This window comes from Lithobates pipiens, unplaced genomic scaffold, assembly GCF_037356315.1.
Source record: "Lithobates pipiens isolate NorthernLeopardFrog02 unplaced genomic scaffold, aLitPip1_a1.2 Scaffold_1, whole genome shotgun sequence".
Classification (NCBI taxonomy): Eukaryota; Metazoa; Chordata; class Amphibia; order Anura; family Ranidae; genus Lithobates; species Lithobates pipiens.
Window position 1 is genome coordinate 175,788,164 of NW_027507685.1, and position 13,904 is coordinate 175,802,067.

A 13,904-nucleotide genomic window follows, 5' to 3' on the forward strand; every position below is an offset into this window, starting at 1 on the left:
TGGTCTTCAGGAGCTGGCGCTACACTTAATTGTATTTTATTGGGATTTTATGTTTTTGACCAACACAAAGTGGCTCAAAATTGTGAAGTGGAAGGAAAATGATAAATGTTTTACATTTTTTTTTTACAAATAAATATTTAAAAAGTGTGGTGTGCATTTGTATTCAGCCCCCTAAGTCAATACTTTGTGAAACTGCCTTTCACTGCAATTACAGCTGCAAGTCTTTTTGGGGATGCATCTATCAGCTTTGCACATCTAGAGAGTGACATTTTTGGCCATTCTTATTTGCAAAATAGCTCAAGCTCTGTCAGATTGGATGGAGAGCGTCTGTAAACAGCAATTTCAAAGTCTTGCCACAGATTCTCAATTGGATTTAACTAACAAACATGTCATACTTTACCTCCACTGTGCAGAGGATGCATTAACCACTTCAGGACCGCCGTATTGCCAATGTACGTCAACACAATGGCACAGGCAGGCACAATCACGTAGATCTACGTGATTGCCTTCCAGCGGGTGGGGGGTCCGATCGGACCCCCTCCCGCTGGTTACGGCGGTCCGGTTCGCTCCAGGAGCGCTCCGTGATGAGGGGATGGCCGTTGGTTTTCGGCCACCCCCTCTGGATCGCTCCTGGCCAATGAGAAGCTTCCTCCCACTGTGTATTGTTTACACAGGAAGGAGGAAGTGATGTCATTCTCCTCGGGGCGGTCTTTTTGACCGGACTATGAGGAGAAGACTAATAGTAAGTGTGCACCAACACTACACTGACATGTAGGTACACACAGGCACACAAACCCCCCCCCCGATCCCCCCCCGATCGCCCCCCGATCCCCCCCGCCCCCCCTCCCCCCCAGTCACAGTGTCACTGATTGCATTGATCATTTCTTTACTGATCAATGCATTCAGTGTCAGTTGTGACAGTAAAAACTGTCAGGACAGTTAGTGTTAGGTCCAGGGTAGCCCCCTATCACCCCCCAATAAAGATTTAACCCCCTGATTGCCCCTAGAGTTAACCCTTTCACCCCCTTTTGCCAGTGTCACTAAGCGATCATTTTTCTGATCGCTGCATGTGTCGCTAGGTAGCTAGTTATTTTTTTAGGTTCACCGCCAGGTTTTTATATCGCTAGGTACCCCGATATACTACCCAATAATGGTTTTAACCCCCTGATTGCCGCTAGTTAACCCTTTCACCCCCTTTTGCCAGTGTCACTAAGCGAAAGTTTTTCTGATCGCTGCATTAGTGTCGCTACAGTCGCTAGGTAGCTAGTTATTTTTTTAGGTTCACCGCCAGGTTTTTATAGCGCTAGGTACCCCGATATACTACCCAATAATGGTTTTAACCCCCTGATTGCCGCTAGTTAACCCTTTCACCCCCTTTTGCCAGTGTCACTAAGCGATCATTTTTCTGATCGCTGCATGTGTCGCTAGGTAGCTAGTTATTTTTTTAGGTTCACCGCCAGGTTTTTATATCGCTAGGTACCCCGATATACTACCCAATAATGGTTTTAACCCCCTGATTGCCGCTAGTTAACCCTTTCACCCCCTTTTGCCAGTGTCACTAAGCGATCGTTTTTCTGATCGCTGCATTAGTGTCGCTACAGTCGCTAGGTAGCTAGTTATTTTTTTAGGTTCACAGCCAGGTTTTTATAGCGCTAGGTACCCCGATATACTACCCAATAATGGTTTTAACCCCCTGATTTCCGCTAGTTAACCCTTTCACCCCCTTTTGCCAGTGTCACTAAGCGATAATTTTTCTGAACGCTGCATCAGTGTCGCTAGTGTCGCTAGGTAGCTAGTTATTTTTTTAGGTTCACCGCCAGGTTTTTATAGCGCTAGGTACCCCGATATACTACCCAATAATGGTTTTAACCCCCTGATTGCTGCTAGTTAACCCTTTCACCCCCTTTCACCAGCGATCACAGTATAAGTGTCACTGGTGACGCTGGTTAGCCAGTTAGTTATTTAGGTTCCCCGTCAGGTTTTTATATAGCGCCAGGGACCCCCATATACTACCTAATAAAAATTTGAACCCCCTGATTGCCCCTAGTTAACCCTTTCACCACTGATCACCGTATAAGTGTTACGGGTGACTCTGGTTAGTTTGTTTTTTATAGCATCAGGGCACCCACCATTTATTACCCAATAAAGGTTTAACCCCCTGATCACCCGGCGGGTGATATCAATTAGGTTTTAGGGTCAGGGTCTGCGTCGCCCCAGGCAGCGCTAGGTTAGTGCCAGTACCGCTAACACCCACACGCAAAGCATACACCTCCCGTAGTGGTATAGAATCTGAACAGATCAATATCTGATCTGATCAGATCTATACTAGCGTCCCCAGCAGTTTAGGGTTCCAAAAAAACGCATTGTTAGCGGGATCAGCCCAAATACCTGCTAGCACCTGCGTTTTGCCCCTCTGCCCAGCCCACCCAAGTGCAGTATCGATCGATCACTGTCACTTACAAAACACTAAACACATAACTGCAGCGATCGCAGAGTCAGGCCTGATCCCTGCCATCGCTAACAGGTTTTTTGGTAGCATTTTATATTCAAATCCGGAAGGCAGTGCTTGGTTTTCGGGGTCCCGTACGTGGCTAGGCTCCCAAAAAGTCCCCCACATGTGGTATCCCCGTACTCGGGAGAAGCAGCAGAATTTATTTTGGGGTGTAATTTGACTTCTGTCCATAGCATGTGTGAGCAATATATCATTTAGTGACAACTTTGTGCAAAAAAAAAAAAAGTTTGTAATATTCCCGCAACTTTTGGCAAAATATAAAATATTCCATGGACTCAACATGCCTCTCAGTAAATAGCTTGGGGTGTCTACTTTCCAAAATGGGGTCATTTGGGGGGGGTTTGTGCTATTTTGGCATTTTATGGCCTTCGAAACTGTGATAGGTAGTGAGGAGTTAAATCAAAAATTTGCACCCTTAGAAATCCTGAAGGTGGTGATTGGTTTTCGAGGTGCCGTGCGCGACTAGACTCCCAAAAAGTCCCACACATGTGGTATCCCCGTACTCAGGAGAAGCAGCAGAATGTATTTCGGGGTGTCATTTCACATATGCCCATAGCATGTGTGAGCAATATATCATTTAGTGACAACTTGGTGCAAAAAAAAAAAAGTTTGTAATATTCCCGCAACTTGTGGCAAAATATAAAATATTCCATGGACTCAACATGCCTCTCAGTAAATAGCTTGGGGTGTCTACTTTCCAAAATGGGGTCATTTTGGGGGGTTTTGTGCTATTTTGGCATTTTATGGCCTTCGAAACTGTGATAGGTAGTGAGGAGTTAAATCAAAAATTTGCACCCTTAGAAATCCTGAAGGTGGTGATTGGTTTTCGGGGTGCCGTGCGCAACTAGACTCCCAAAAAGTCCCACACATGTGGTATTCCCATACTCGGGAGAAGTAGCGGAATATATTTTGGGGTGCAATTCCACATATAACCATGGCATGTGTGAGCAATATATCATTTAGTGACAACTTTTTGTAAAAAAAATTTCTTTTTTTTTTTTTTGTCATTATTCAATCCCTTAGGACAAAAAAAATAAATATTCAATGGGCTCAACATACCCATCATTTTTTTTACTAAAGACATGTGGCTGAATAAATTTTGCCCTCAATGTATGACTAAAATTTAGTTTATTCGATTTTTCTTATAACAAAAAGAAGAAAATATCTTTTTTTTTCAAAATTTTCGCTCTTTTTCCATTTATATCGCAAAAAAAAAAAAAATCGCAGAGGCAATCAAATACCATCAAAAGAAAGCTCTATTTGTGGGAAGAAAAGGACGCAAATTTCGTTTGGGTGCAATATTGCATGACCGCGCAATTACCAGTTAAAGCAGCGCAGTGCGAAATTGCAAAAAGACCTCTGGTCCTTAAGGTGTTTATTGGTCCGGAGCTGAAGTGGTTAAGGTCAAAAAACACAAGGGTTCACAACCCCTTTAAGGCCCGTGCACACGATATGAAAATCGGATAGAAAAATTTGTATGACAAGCTGTCGTTAATCGGATTGTTAGTACGGGGCTTTCGACAGCCGATTTCGCTTTTTTGTCAGACAAAAGCTGGATGTGCAGACTATAACATTTTTGTTGGATATGAACTCAATGATTTTCATTTCATTAGTATAGTTTTCATACGAACAAAAATTGTAAGAGCAAGACTGCGCATGCTCAGAAATAAAAGAATACATACAAAATTTCAACATGACACTAGCATGCCACAAAAAACGGACATTCGGTCATCTGAAATTCTAAGCGTGTGTATGAGACTTAACTCATTTATATGCTTTGCGTTAAACCATTCCATTGTAGCTCTGGCTGTATGTTTAGGGTCGTTGTCCTGCTGGAAGGTAAACCCCTGTCCCAGTCTCAAACATCCCCACAACATGATGCTGCCACCACCATGTTTCACAGTGGGGATGGTGTGTTCAGGGTGATGTGCAGTGTTAATTTTCCGCCACACAGCATTTTGCTTTTAATCCAAAAGGTTACATTTTGGTCTTATCTGACCAGAGCACCTTCTTCCACGTTTGCTGTGTCCCCCACATGGCTTCTCAGAGACTGCAAACAGTCTTCTTATATATACCAATATGCTAAATACTGCTACTGTATGTGTGTTAAATATAGTTAAAACACTCAGAACAGCTGCACCATTTATAAAGTGATCTTACACTAATTAGAACAATAATTCAGAGGAATGGTGCACTCATTCTACAATACTGGGACAATACAAACAAATCCAACATGAAAAATATATATACATGAACAACCAAAACATAATAGGTGATAGATGAGGCATATTTGTGATTGTCCCACATAAACAGAAAAAAAATCAAATAGAATTATAATCCTTCTTTAAGTGTCTCCTCACGAATAAAAACTTCAGTGATAGTTACCACCACGTCCAACACCAAGTGAATTTCCCACTCACCTTAGGGAGTGACCCCACTGGTTCTAATTATGCCTTGATATATCTTTGATATTCCTGGCGAGGAACCACTACTGCATTTGGTCTCTTTAAAACTCAGTCGATAAAAAGGGCTGACTATTCTCTGGTGGGGCTCAGAGTAAAAGAAAGGCTTTCATTGCGCAAACATTGTATAAAACAAAGTAATTTATTAAAACTAACAAGTGTCCACTCACATAGTAATCGTCTTGTATAAAGCAAAATCCACTTCAAAAATCCTACGAGGCTCTCGTCCTCACCGCTACTACTGGGTTCCTGCGACACCGGAAGTGATGTCACCAATGCCTCGTTTAACTACTTCCCGACCGGCACACGACGATGTACGTTGGCAGAATGGCACAGGCAGGCAAATTGGCGTACAGGTACGTCCATTTGAAAAAAGTGCACATGCCGTACGGGACCCCAGTGAGTCCGGTCACGGGTCCCGCGGACTCGATCACCGCGTGGATACCCACGATCATCTCATGGGAGGCTGAATGGGGAGATGCGGAAGTAAACAGCATCTCCCCATTCTGCCTAGCAACAAGTGACACTGATCTCTGCTCCCTGTGATTGGAGCAGAGATCAGTGTTCACTAACACACAGTCATGACCCCCACAGTTAGTAACACGCCCCTAGGACACACTTAACCCCTACACTGCCACCCCTGGTTAACCCCTTTACTGCCAGTGTCATTTACCAGTACATTTGTATAACACTGATTGCTGTATAAATGACAATGGTCCCAAAAATGTGTCAAAAATGTTAGATGTGTCCACCATAATGTCGCAGTCACAATAAAAATCGCTGATCGCCGCCATCACAATAATCGCTTATTGTGATTTTTTTTTTACCAAAAATATGAAGAAGAATACATATCCTACCTTATGGTAGAGGGCACTACAGTTTTCTGCTACATATTTTTGATTAAAAAAAAATCACAATAAGCGTATATTGATTGGTTTGCACAAAAGTTATCACATCTACAAACTATGGGAAAGATTTATGAACTTTTTTTTATTTTTCTATGTTTTTACTGGTAATGGTGGTGATCTGTGAATTTTAGTGGGACTGTGACATTTCAGCGGACAAATCCCAATCTTTGTGAGAGGAATACTTCCATGGCCGTTATTTGTTCTTATCATTAAACTTATGAGCAGTAAGTGCTTTAAAGTTCCACTTGATGACCTGTAGATTATGCCCTCCTTCTGACCAGGCCATATTTTGCTATTTAGCGAGTTCCAGCTTTAACTGACAATTGCACGCTCCTGCAATATACTACCCAAATGAAATTGATGCCATTTTCCCGCCACATATAGAGATTTGGTTTTAGTTGTATTAGATCACCGCTGGGTTTTACATTTTTTGTTATTGAAGCAAAAAAAAAAAAAAAAGAGAGTTAAATATTTTAAAAAATTGTTGTGTTACGGCGGCTGGACTTAACCAGCTTGTGGACCCGCCGTATGTTTACTATGTGCGGGTCCGTATCCGCAAGTGGTAATGCTTTGCAAAGGAAAAAAGAAAGGAAATTTACACCATACACAGTTGACACAAGCACGTAATTAGAAAGGTGGACTGGACATCTATTATTATATTTTACTGTATATTTTATTGTACACTAAAAAGCATAACTTTTTCATTTTTCCTAAAATAAATTTGGTTAATTAAAAAATGTGCAAATCTTGTGCTACATAAAAAAAATTGTTTGTGGTGGCAGAAGTGTCAGTAGTACCTATGAGCTAGTAGCAGTGACCTTGCCATTTTTTTTTAGCAAGGCGTCCACTACGACCACAACCTCTACCTGTCTTCACTTTTCCATTAGAATGGTACATTGCTGTATATTTAGTTCAAGCAGAAAATGGACTGGTGATAGTGATCCGACCTGAAAGCAGGTAACGATGTGAAATCAAATGAAATATAGATACAAGAAATAGAACAAATACAACAAATATGCCAGAGTTGGCAAAACTGCCTGCACTCAGGTAAATGCATGTACTGCCCATAAGGACTACCGGGAGAATCCCGGTGGGCCGCTGGCTCAGTGGGCCAGTCTGGTGCAGTCCTGGAGCCGCTCCTCTCTGACAGTGAGTGATAGCGATTTCACTCCTGTCAGGAGGAGCAGCTTCCATCATATGCTGGAGAGAGCATTAGGCGTTATGTTCCCTCCAGCCTGCAGGGAGAGATAGACAGCCGGCCTTTCCGGAACTTCCTTCCTTCCTCTCTCCCCTATCGCTTGTTACCGCATGACTGGAGGGAGGAAGAAGAGAAGCTGCCTTCAGAACTGTGAGTACATGTGGGAGGGGGACACTCTGATGTAAGGGGGCTGCTGATGGGACTCTGATGTAAGGGGGCTGGTGATGGGACTCTGATGTAAGGGGGCTGGTGATATGACTCTGATGTAAGGGGGCTGCTGATGGGACTCTGGTGTAAGGAGGCTGCTGATGGGACTCTGATTTAAGGGTGCTGCTGATGGGACTTTGATATAAGGGGCTGCTGATGGGACTCTGATGTAAGGGGGCTGCTGATGGGACTCTGATGTAAGGAGGCTGCTGATGGGACTCTGATGTAAGGGGACTGCTGATGGGACTCTGATGTAAGGAGGCTGCTGATGGGACTCTGATGTTAGGGGACTGCTGATGGGACTCTGATGTAAGGGGGCTGCTGATGGGACTCTGATGTAAGGGGACTGCTGATGGGACTCTGATGTAAGGAGGCTGCTGATGGAACTCTGATTTATAGGGGCTTCTGATGGGACTCTGATGTAAGTGGGCCGGTCTGGAGTCCAGGGCCAAATTTCTGTCCCAGTCCAGCCCTGCTCAGGTAACAGATTAACAGATTAGGGTATTTAGAATCTATATAGAATCTATAATATAGAATCTATAATAAATAATAAATCCCCCCCACAACACTAACAGGCTATCACAACACTAACAGCACTAGTATCAGTATCAAGTTCAACATTCAACGTTCATGGTTTTCTGTTAACAAACGGACCAGTTAAGATTGACTGTCTGAAATGATTCAGTGTGTGTCTCTCTCTGCTAGCAATCGTGACACAGATCGATATTGTTTGTCACCGTCATGCCGAATCTTCTATATATATCGAACTGTTGTCGCAATGATACGAAAATATAATGGACACAAAAATAAAGCATTTTTTTATGTGGGATCTTCGGGATTTCGGATTCTGCGCGTTAGTTATCGTTGTGTTAAATGAACACGAAAATCAACGAAAATGCATTCGGACGAAAACGAATGCAACATGTATACTATAATACCAGTTCCACTAACTGCATCTGGACTGTGTGTGAGTTATTACCGCCACACCAGGCTGCACCCACCCACACTTAGCAGCAGTCGGCATGATATGTCCCTTGCAGAGGGTGCAGAAGGAAGTTTGGGCTCCAACATGGCTACGTTAGGATCAGCCTTAACTTTAATACCAAAGTTTCATGGCTCCAACATTACCTTGGCAGAGTGTGACGAGAGACTTGAAAGTGCCACACGCTTGTACCAGTTTCCGGAGCTGCCATCAATGCCTTAGAGTACGATGCCCTTCACACTGGGATGGCAATGCCAGAGGAGGAGTGAGATACCGCTTCTGGAGCAGAGGCAAAGGTTCTTTGTAAGGAAACAGCAGGAATACGATAACCTCACTCATGCAGAATCTCTGGAAGCGCCTGGAAAAGAGGGATGTGCGTGGCTGTGATGACAACACTGATTCAGACTATATACTATATAGATTACTAGATAGACCAGTTCATTGCTGGCATGAAGGCTGGCCCAGTCTGGAGAGCCCTTCAAAAGAAAGTTAAAGTGCAACCTGCCACCTCCTTTCATGATGCAATGAGAGCAAGTAGGAATGATCTATACACCCCCAAGCAAAAATTACTCTTGGCACCCCTGCAAAAGGTGATCTGGTCACTCCCTGTTGGGGCTCACAAGAAGCCACGGGGGCCACTGTTATGGTCATATTCTGCAAGGACCCCGTAACACCAGGGAAGGGGCTGATTGGCCATGCCCTGTCCAAGGTCCCCCGGGGAAGAGTCTCAATGCGACTCATCAACCTGGAAACAGCACCACTCTTTCTGCCCAGGCATGACACCTTGGCTGATATACCTTGTCACTGCATCTCTAAGGCCCAGCCTAGGGTGGAAGCGGTATGCATCCCTCTACAGGCAGCTATGCCATCCTGGGACGAGACCCAATATGCTGGACATTCCCTTCAAATACTTTTCTTTACCCCAACACAGACTGCTTCATCGGCTTCTGGAAGACACATGTTAGGCCGCGTACACACGGGCGGACTGTTCGCCCAACCTTGTTCGTCAAACAGTTTCGGCAAACAGTCCGCTCAAAATTTGCATGAGCGGACTTGCCCACACACGAGCGGACTGTTTGACGAACAAGGTTGGGCAAACAGTTCGCTCAACTTTTGAAATGAACGGACTCGCCCACGTAAGGAGGAGGCAAATCCGCCCATTTCGAGCGCGTGTACAGGTAGGCGGGGCCCGCGAAGGAGACGTCGCGGGCTCCGCCGCCTGGAATGGGCTTAAAGGGGAACCCCAACGCCGAAAAAAATCGGCGTGGGGGTTCCCCCCAAGTCCAGACCAGACCCTTGTCCGAGCACGCTACCCGGCCGGCCAGGAAAGGGGGGCGAGCGAGCGCGCCCCCCCTCCTGAGCCGTACCAGGCCGCGTGCCCTCAACATGGGGGGTGCCTTGGGGAAGGGGGGGCCGCGCGGCCCCCCCACCCCAAAGCACCTTGTCCCCATGTTGATGAGGACAAGGGCCTCTTCCCGACAACCCTGGCCGTTGGTTGTCGGGGTCTGCGGGCGGGGGGCTTATCGGAATCCGGGAGCCCCCTTTAAGAAGGGGGCCCCGGATACCGGCCCCCCACCCTATGTGAATGAGTATGGGGTACAATGTACCCCTACCCATTCACCTGTGAAATAAAGTACAAAAAAAAACACAACACATGGAAAAAGTATTTTATTGCACAGCTCCGGGGGTCTTCCGTCTTCGCGGGTCTTCTCGCCGGACTCCTCCGCTATGTGTGTGTAGCTCTTTTACTAGCGGAGGAGTCCGGCTTTCTTCCTCCCCGCCGCCGGCCTCTTCTCCCGACTTCGGGGGTCTTGTCCCCCTCTTCGGTTCTTCTGCCGGGCGACCGCGCCTTCTTGTAGCTCTTTTACAGGCGGTGGCCCGGTCTTCTGTCGCCGCCGCTGTCGTCGTCGTCGCCGCCGCCGCCGCCGCCGCCTTCCGTTCTTGTTCTTCTTCTTGTTCTTCTTCTTGTTCTTCTCCTGGAGATGTTGACTCGACGATCTCTCCGGCCGGAATGCCAGAGCCGCGCTGTGCGGTCACTTATATAGTGACAATGGGGCGGTGTCACATGGTATATGTCACATGGGTTGGTCACATGGTGACCCCGCCCCCTTACGATGTCATAGTCCCCATGTGACATCAACCCATGTGACCAACCCATGTGACATATACCATGTGACACCGCCCCATTGTCACTATATAAGTGGCAGCGGAGCGTGTCCCTGGCATTCCGGCCGGAGAGCTCGTCGAGTCAACATCTCCAGGAGAAGAAGAAGAAGAACAAGAAGAAGAACAAGAACGGAAGGCGGCGGCGGCGGCGGCGGCGACGACGACGACAGCGGCGGCGACAGAAGACCGGGCCACCGCCTGTAAAAGAGCTACAAGAAGGCGCGGTGGCCCGGCAGAAGAACCGAAGAGGGGGACAAGACCCCCGAAGTCGGGAGAAGAGGCCGGCGGCGGGGAGGAAGAAAGCCGGACTCCTCCGCTAGTAAAAGAGCTACACACACATAGCGGAGGAGTCCGGCGAGAAGACCCCCGAAGACGGAAGACCCCCGGAGCTGTGCAATAAAATACTTTTTCCATGTGTTGTGTTTTTTTTTGTACTTTATTTCACAGGTGAATGGGTAGGGGTACATTGTACCCCATACTCATTCACATAGGGTGGGGGGCCGGTATCCGGGGGCCCCCTTCTTAAAGGGGGCTCCCGGATTCCGATAAGCCCCCCGCCCGCAGACCCCGACAACCAACGGCCAGGGTTGTCGGGAAGAGGCCCTTGTCCTCATCAACATGGGGACAAGGTGCTTTGGGGTGGGGGGGCCGCGCGGCCCCCCCTTCCCCAAGGCACCCCCCATGTTGAGGGCACGCGGCCTGGTACGGCTCAGGAGGGGGGGCGCGCTCGCTCGCCCCCCTTTCCTGGCCGGCCGGGTAGCGTGCTCGGACAAGGGTCTGGTCTGGACTTGGGGGGAACCCCCACGCCGATTTTTTTCGGCGTTGGGGTTCCCCTTTAAGCCCATTCCAGGCGGCGGAGCCCGCGACGTCTCCTTCGCGGGCCCCGCCTACCTGTACACGCGCTCGAAATGGGCGGACTTTCCGAGCGGGAACAGTCCGCTCATTTCGAAAGTACAGCGGACAAGCCCACACACGGGCGGACTGTTCGCTCAAACACAGTTTCAGCGGACAGTTTTTCGGAATTTCCGAAAGACTTTGTCCGTCCAACTGTCCGCTGAAACTGTCCGCTGAAAGCCCACACACGAGCGGACTGTCCGCCCAAACACTGTTCAGCGGACAAGGTTGGGCGAACAGTCCGCCCGTGTGTACGCGGCCTTAGTGTTTTCCACCAGCCCAGAGGATCACAGGCTCATTGAAGTCATTGACCACCCAATCCACGTGAAGAATGCACTGCCTATCCTGGAGCAGTACTATCACATTTTCCCAGCACTATGCCACAAGGTCAAGCATTTACTCTGCAATATGTTACAGAGTGGAATGATCCAGGAAAGCCACAGTCCTTGGGCCACCCCTGTTGTCCTGGTGTGAAAGAAGGATGGCAGTCTACGATTTTGTGTGAACTATTGTAAAATAAATGCATACACCCACAGGGATGCCTACCCACTGCCTAGGGTTGAGGATTCCGTGATGGTGTAGCAGAGTGTATTTAAAACCCCTGCCTCTGGGTTTGGTGCACATTTTGTGTGTGGGTAGTATAGGGCCAAGTTACTAGTCTGTCAGGGACAGTATTAGCAACAAGGAAGGGTTTGCAACGTCTTGGACATTGTGAGTGCTCCTGGTTGGGTCCTCTTTTACTGGGTTTGTTTGAACTATTTGTATCAGTTCTACTAAATTAACCTAGACTGTGTGTCTTATTACCACCACACCATGCTGCACCCACCCACAAGTTTGTATTTTTTTCATGTCCACCACGGTGGTGCCTGAGCTCCATTGTATTTTGTTTGACAAACCTAAGAAGATTTTCCCCCTAAAGACATCAGTGAGGTTCACTGCAAAGTAAAGAAAGTGTATTCACTCATCACTAGTCAGCTTAACACAGTCAGGCAAATCACACTAGTCCATAATGAATGCATAAATTGAAAAACAGTTTTCATTGGTCTAGCTCATCATTTCTGTCAAGACAGCTACCTGCAAACGTAGGGGCAAGGGATATAGAGTGTAGTGCTTACCAGTGGGAAACAATCATGCTGTGGTGAGAGCTCTGCATTTCTCTGACATTCTCTAGGCTTTTGAAAAAATGGCTTCCACTGGAGCCCACACTGGACATTTTATATCTGCACTATGCTGGCAAAAATACATCCTATTTCAATAATGAGTTCCACAAAATGGCCAAACAATTGTTTACACTTTCTCTCCATGTGCAGAGAGTGCAAAATGGATAACATGACATAACTTCTACCAGGTACATTGCCCATTAAAAAGAACATAATCAAATCACTATAACAGTCAACAAGAATGTGAAAGCATGAATTAGAACACAGGTGACATAGTGTGAATAGCCCTGGTGGAGAAAACGTGCTCTGAATTGTAAAATAATACAAGAGTGAAAGATACCCAGGGCCCATGACACTGTAGATTTGACCTTGTACTTTGGTTGTCCAATGGACTAAGCTGATAAAAGGTTAAAGTCCATTAATTTCAAACATTATTGTTGTGGAAATTCCTATAAATGTATGTTGTCAGATGTCCCCCAGTGTCGGTTTTGCTGTAATGCGCTTATGTGAGGGTATTCGCACATACAGACATTGGCGGAAGACCATTGGCCACGAAAACCTTCCTGTGGACACTGCAGATATGGTTGCTCTTTTAAGGATGTTCGTTTATGCCTCACCAAGAGACTGGCCACTTCTTGGCGACTGCATTAATGACTCCGAGCAAACATGTTTGTGTACATGAGAACTATAGCATAACTATATGAATATTATGGACCACTGAGCCATGGTTTTGTATGGTTCGCGTCATTGAAAGCAGTTAGTTGGTTTGCATGCGGTTTTGTGCAGAGCCAGCTTTCTAGTGTAACCTTTGTCTCACAGAAAGCATGGCTCTGTACCCGATCGTTTACAAATGATCACTGCTAGTCTATTTGAATGTATACATGTCTGTGATTGTTTTTTTTAAAAGAATAAAAATAAGATAATAAGAAGTGATTGGCTGGGATCTGCAATTCCTGTTTGTGAAAGCTTTTGTGATAATAAAAGGCCATGCTAGCTAGTGTGAGTCAGTGATGCTGACTGACCATGCTGAGATGAGGATGTAAGAATGCTGGTGATGTCTGTTTACTTGGATGAGTGAGTTGATAGGTAAAGTTTTATATCATTAAGACGGAAATGGGTGTTTATATTAGCACAAGAGATGTGGCTGGGTGCTCTGCATACAGCCAGATTGCTACCGCATTATGAAATCCATCAATTTTCTTCCAGAGAAAGATGAACTATGACTAATTTTGCTCCACATATAGAATAAAATTATTTCTCATCCCCTCAAGGATGTCAGAGCAAAGACCTCAATCTAAATCTAAATATTTCCATGCTATATTTAGTTACAGTATTATACAATATATATTATTCATGAATAAAAAGCGAATACATTTTTTCTAAAATGCTATCATTAATTTTGTTATAATCAACAC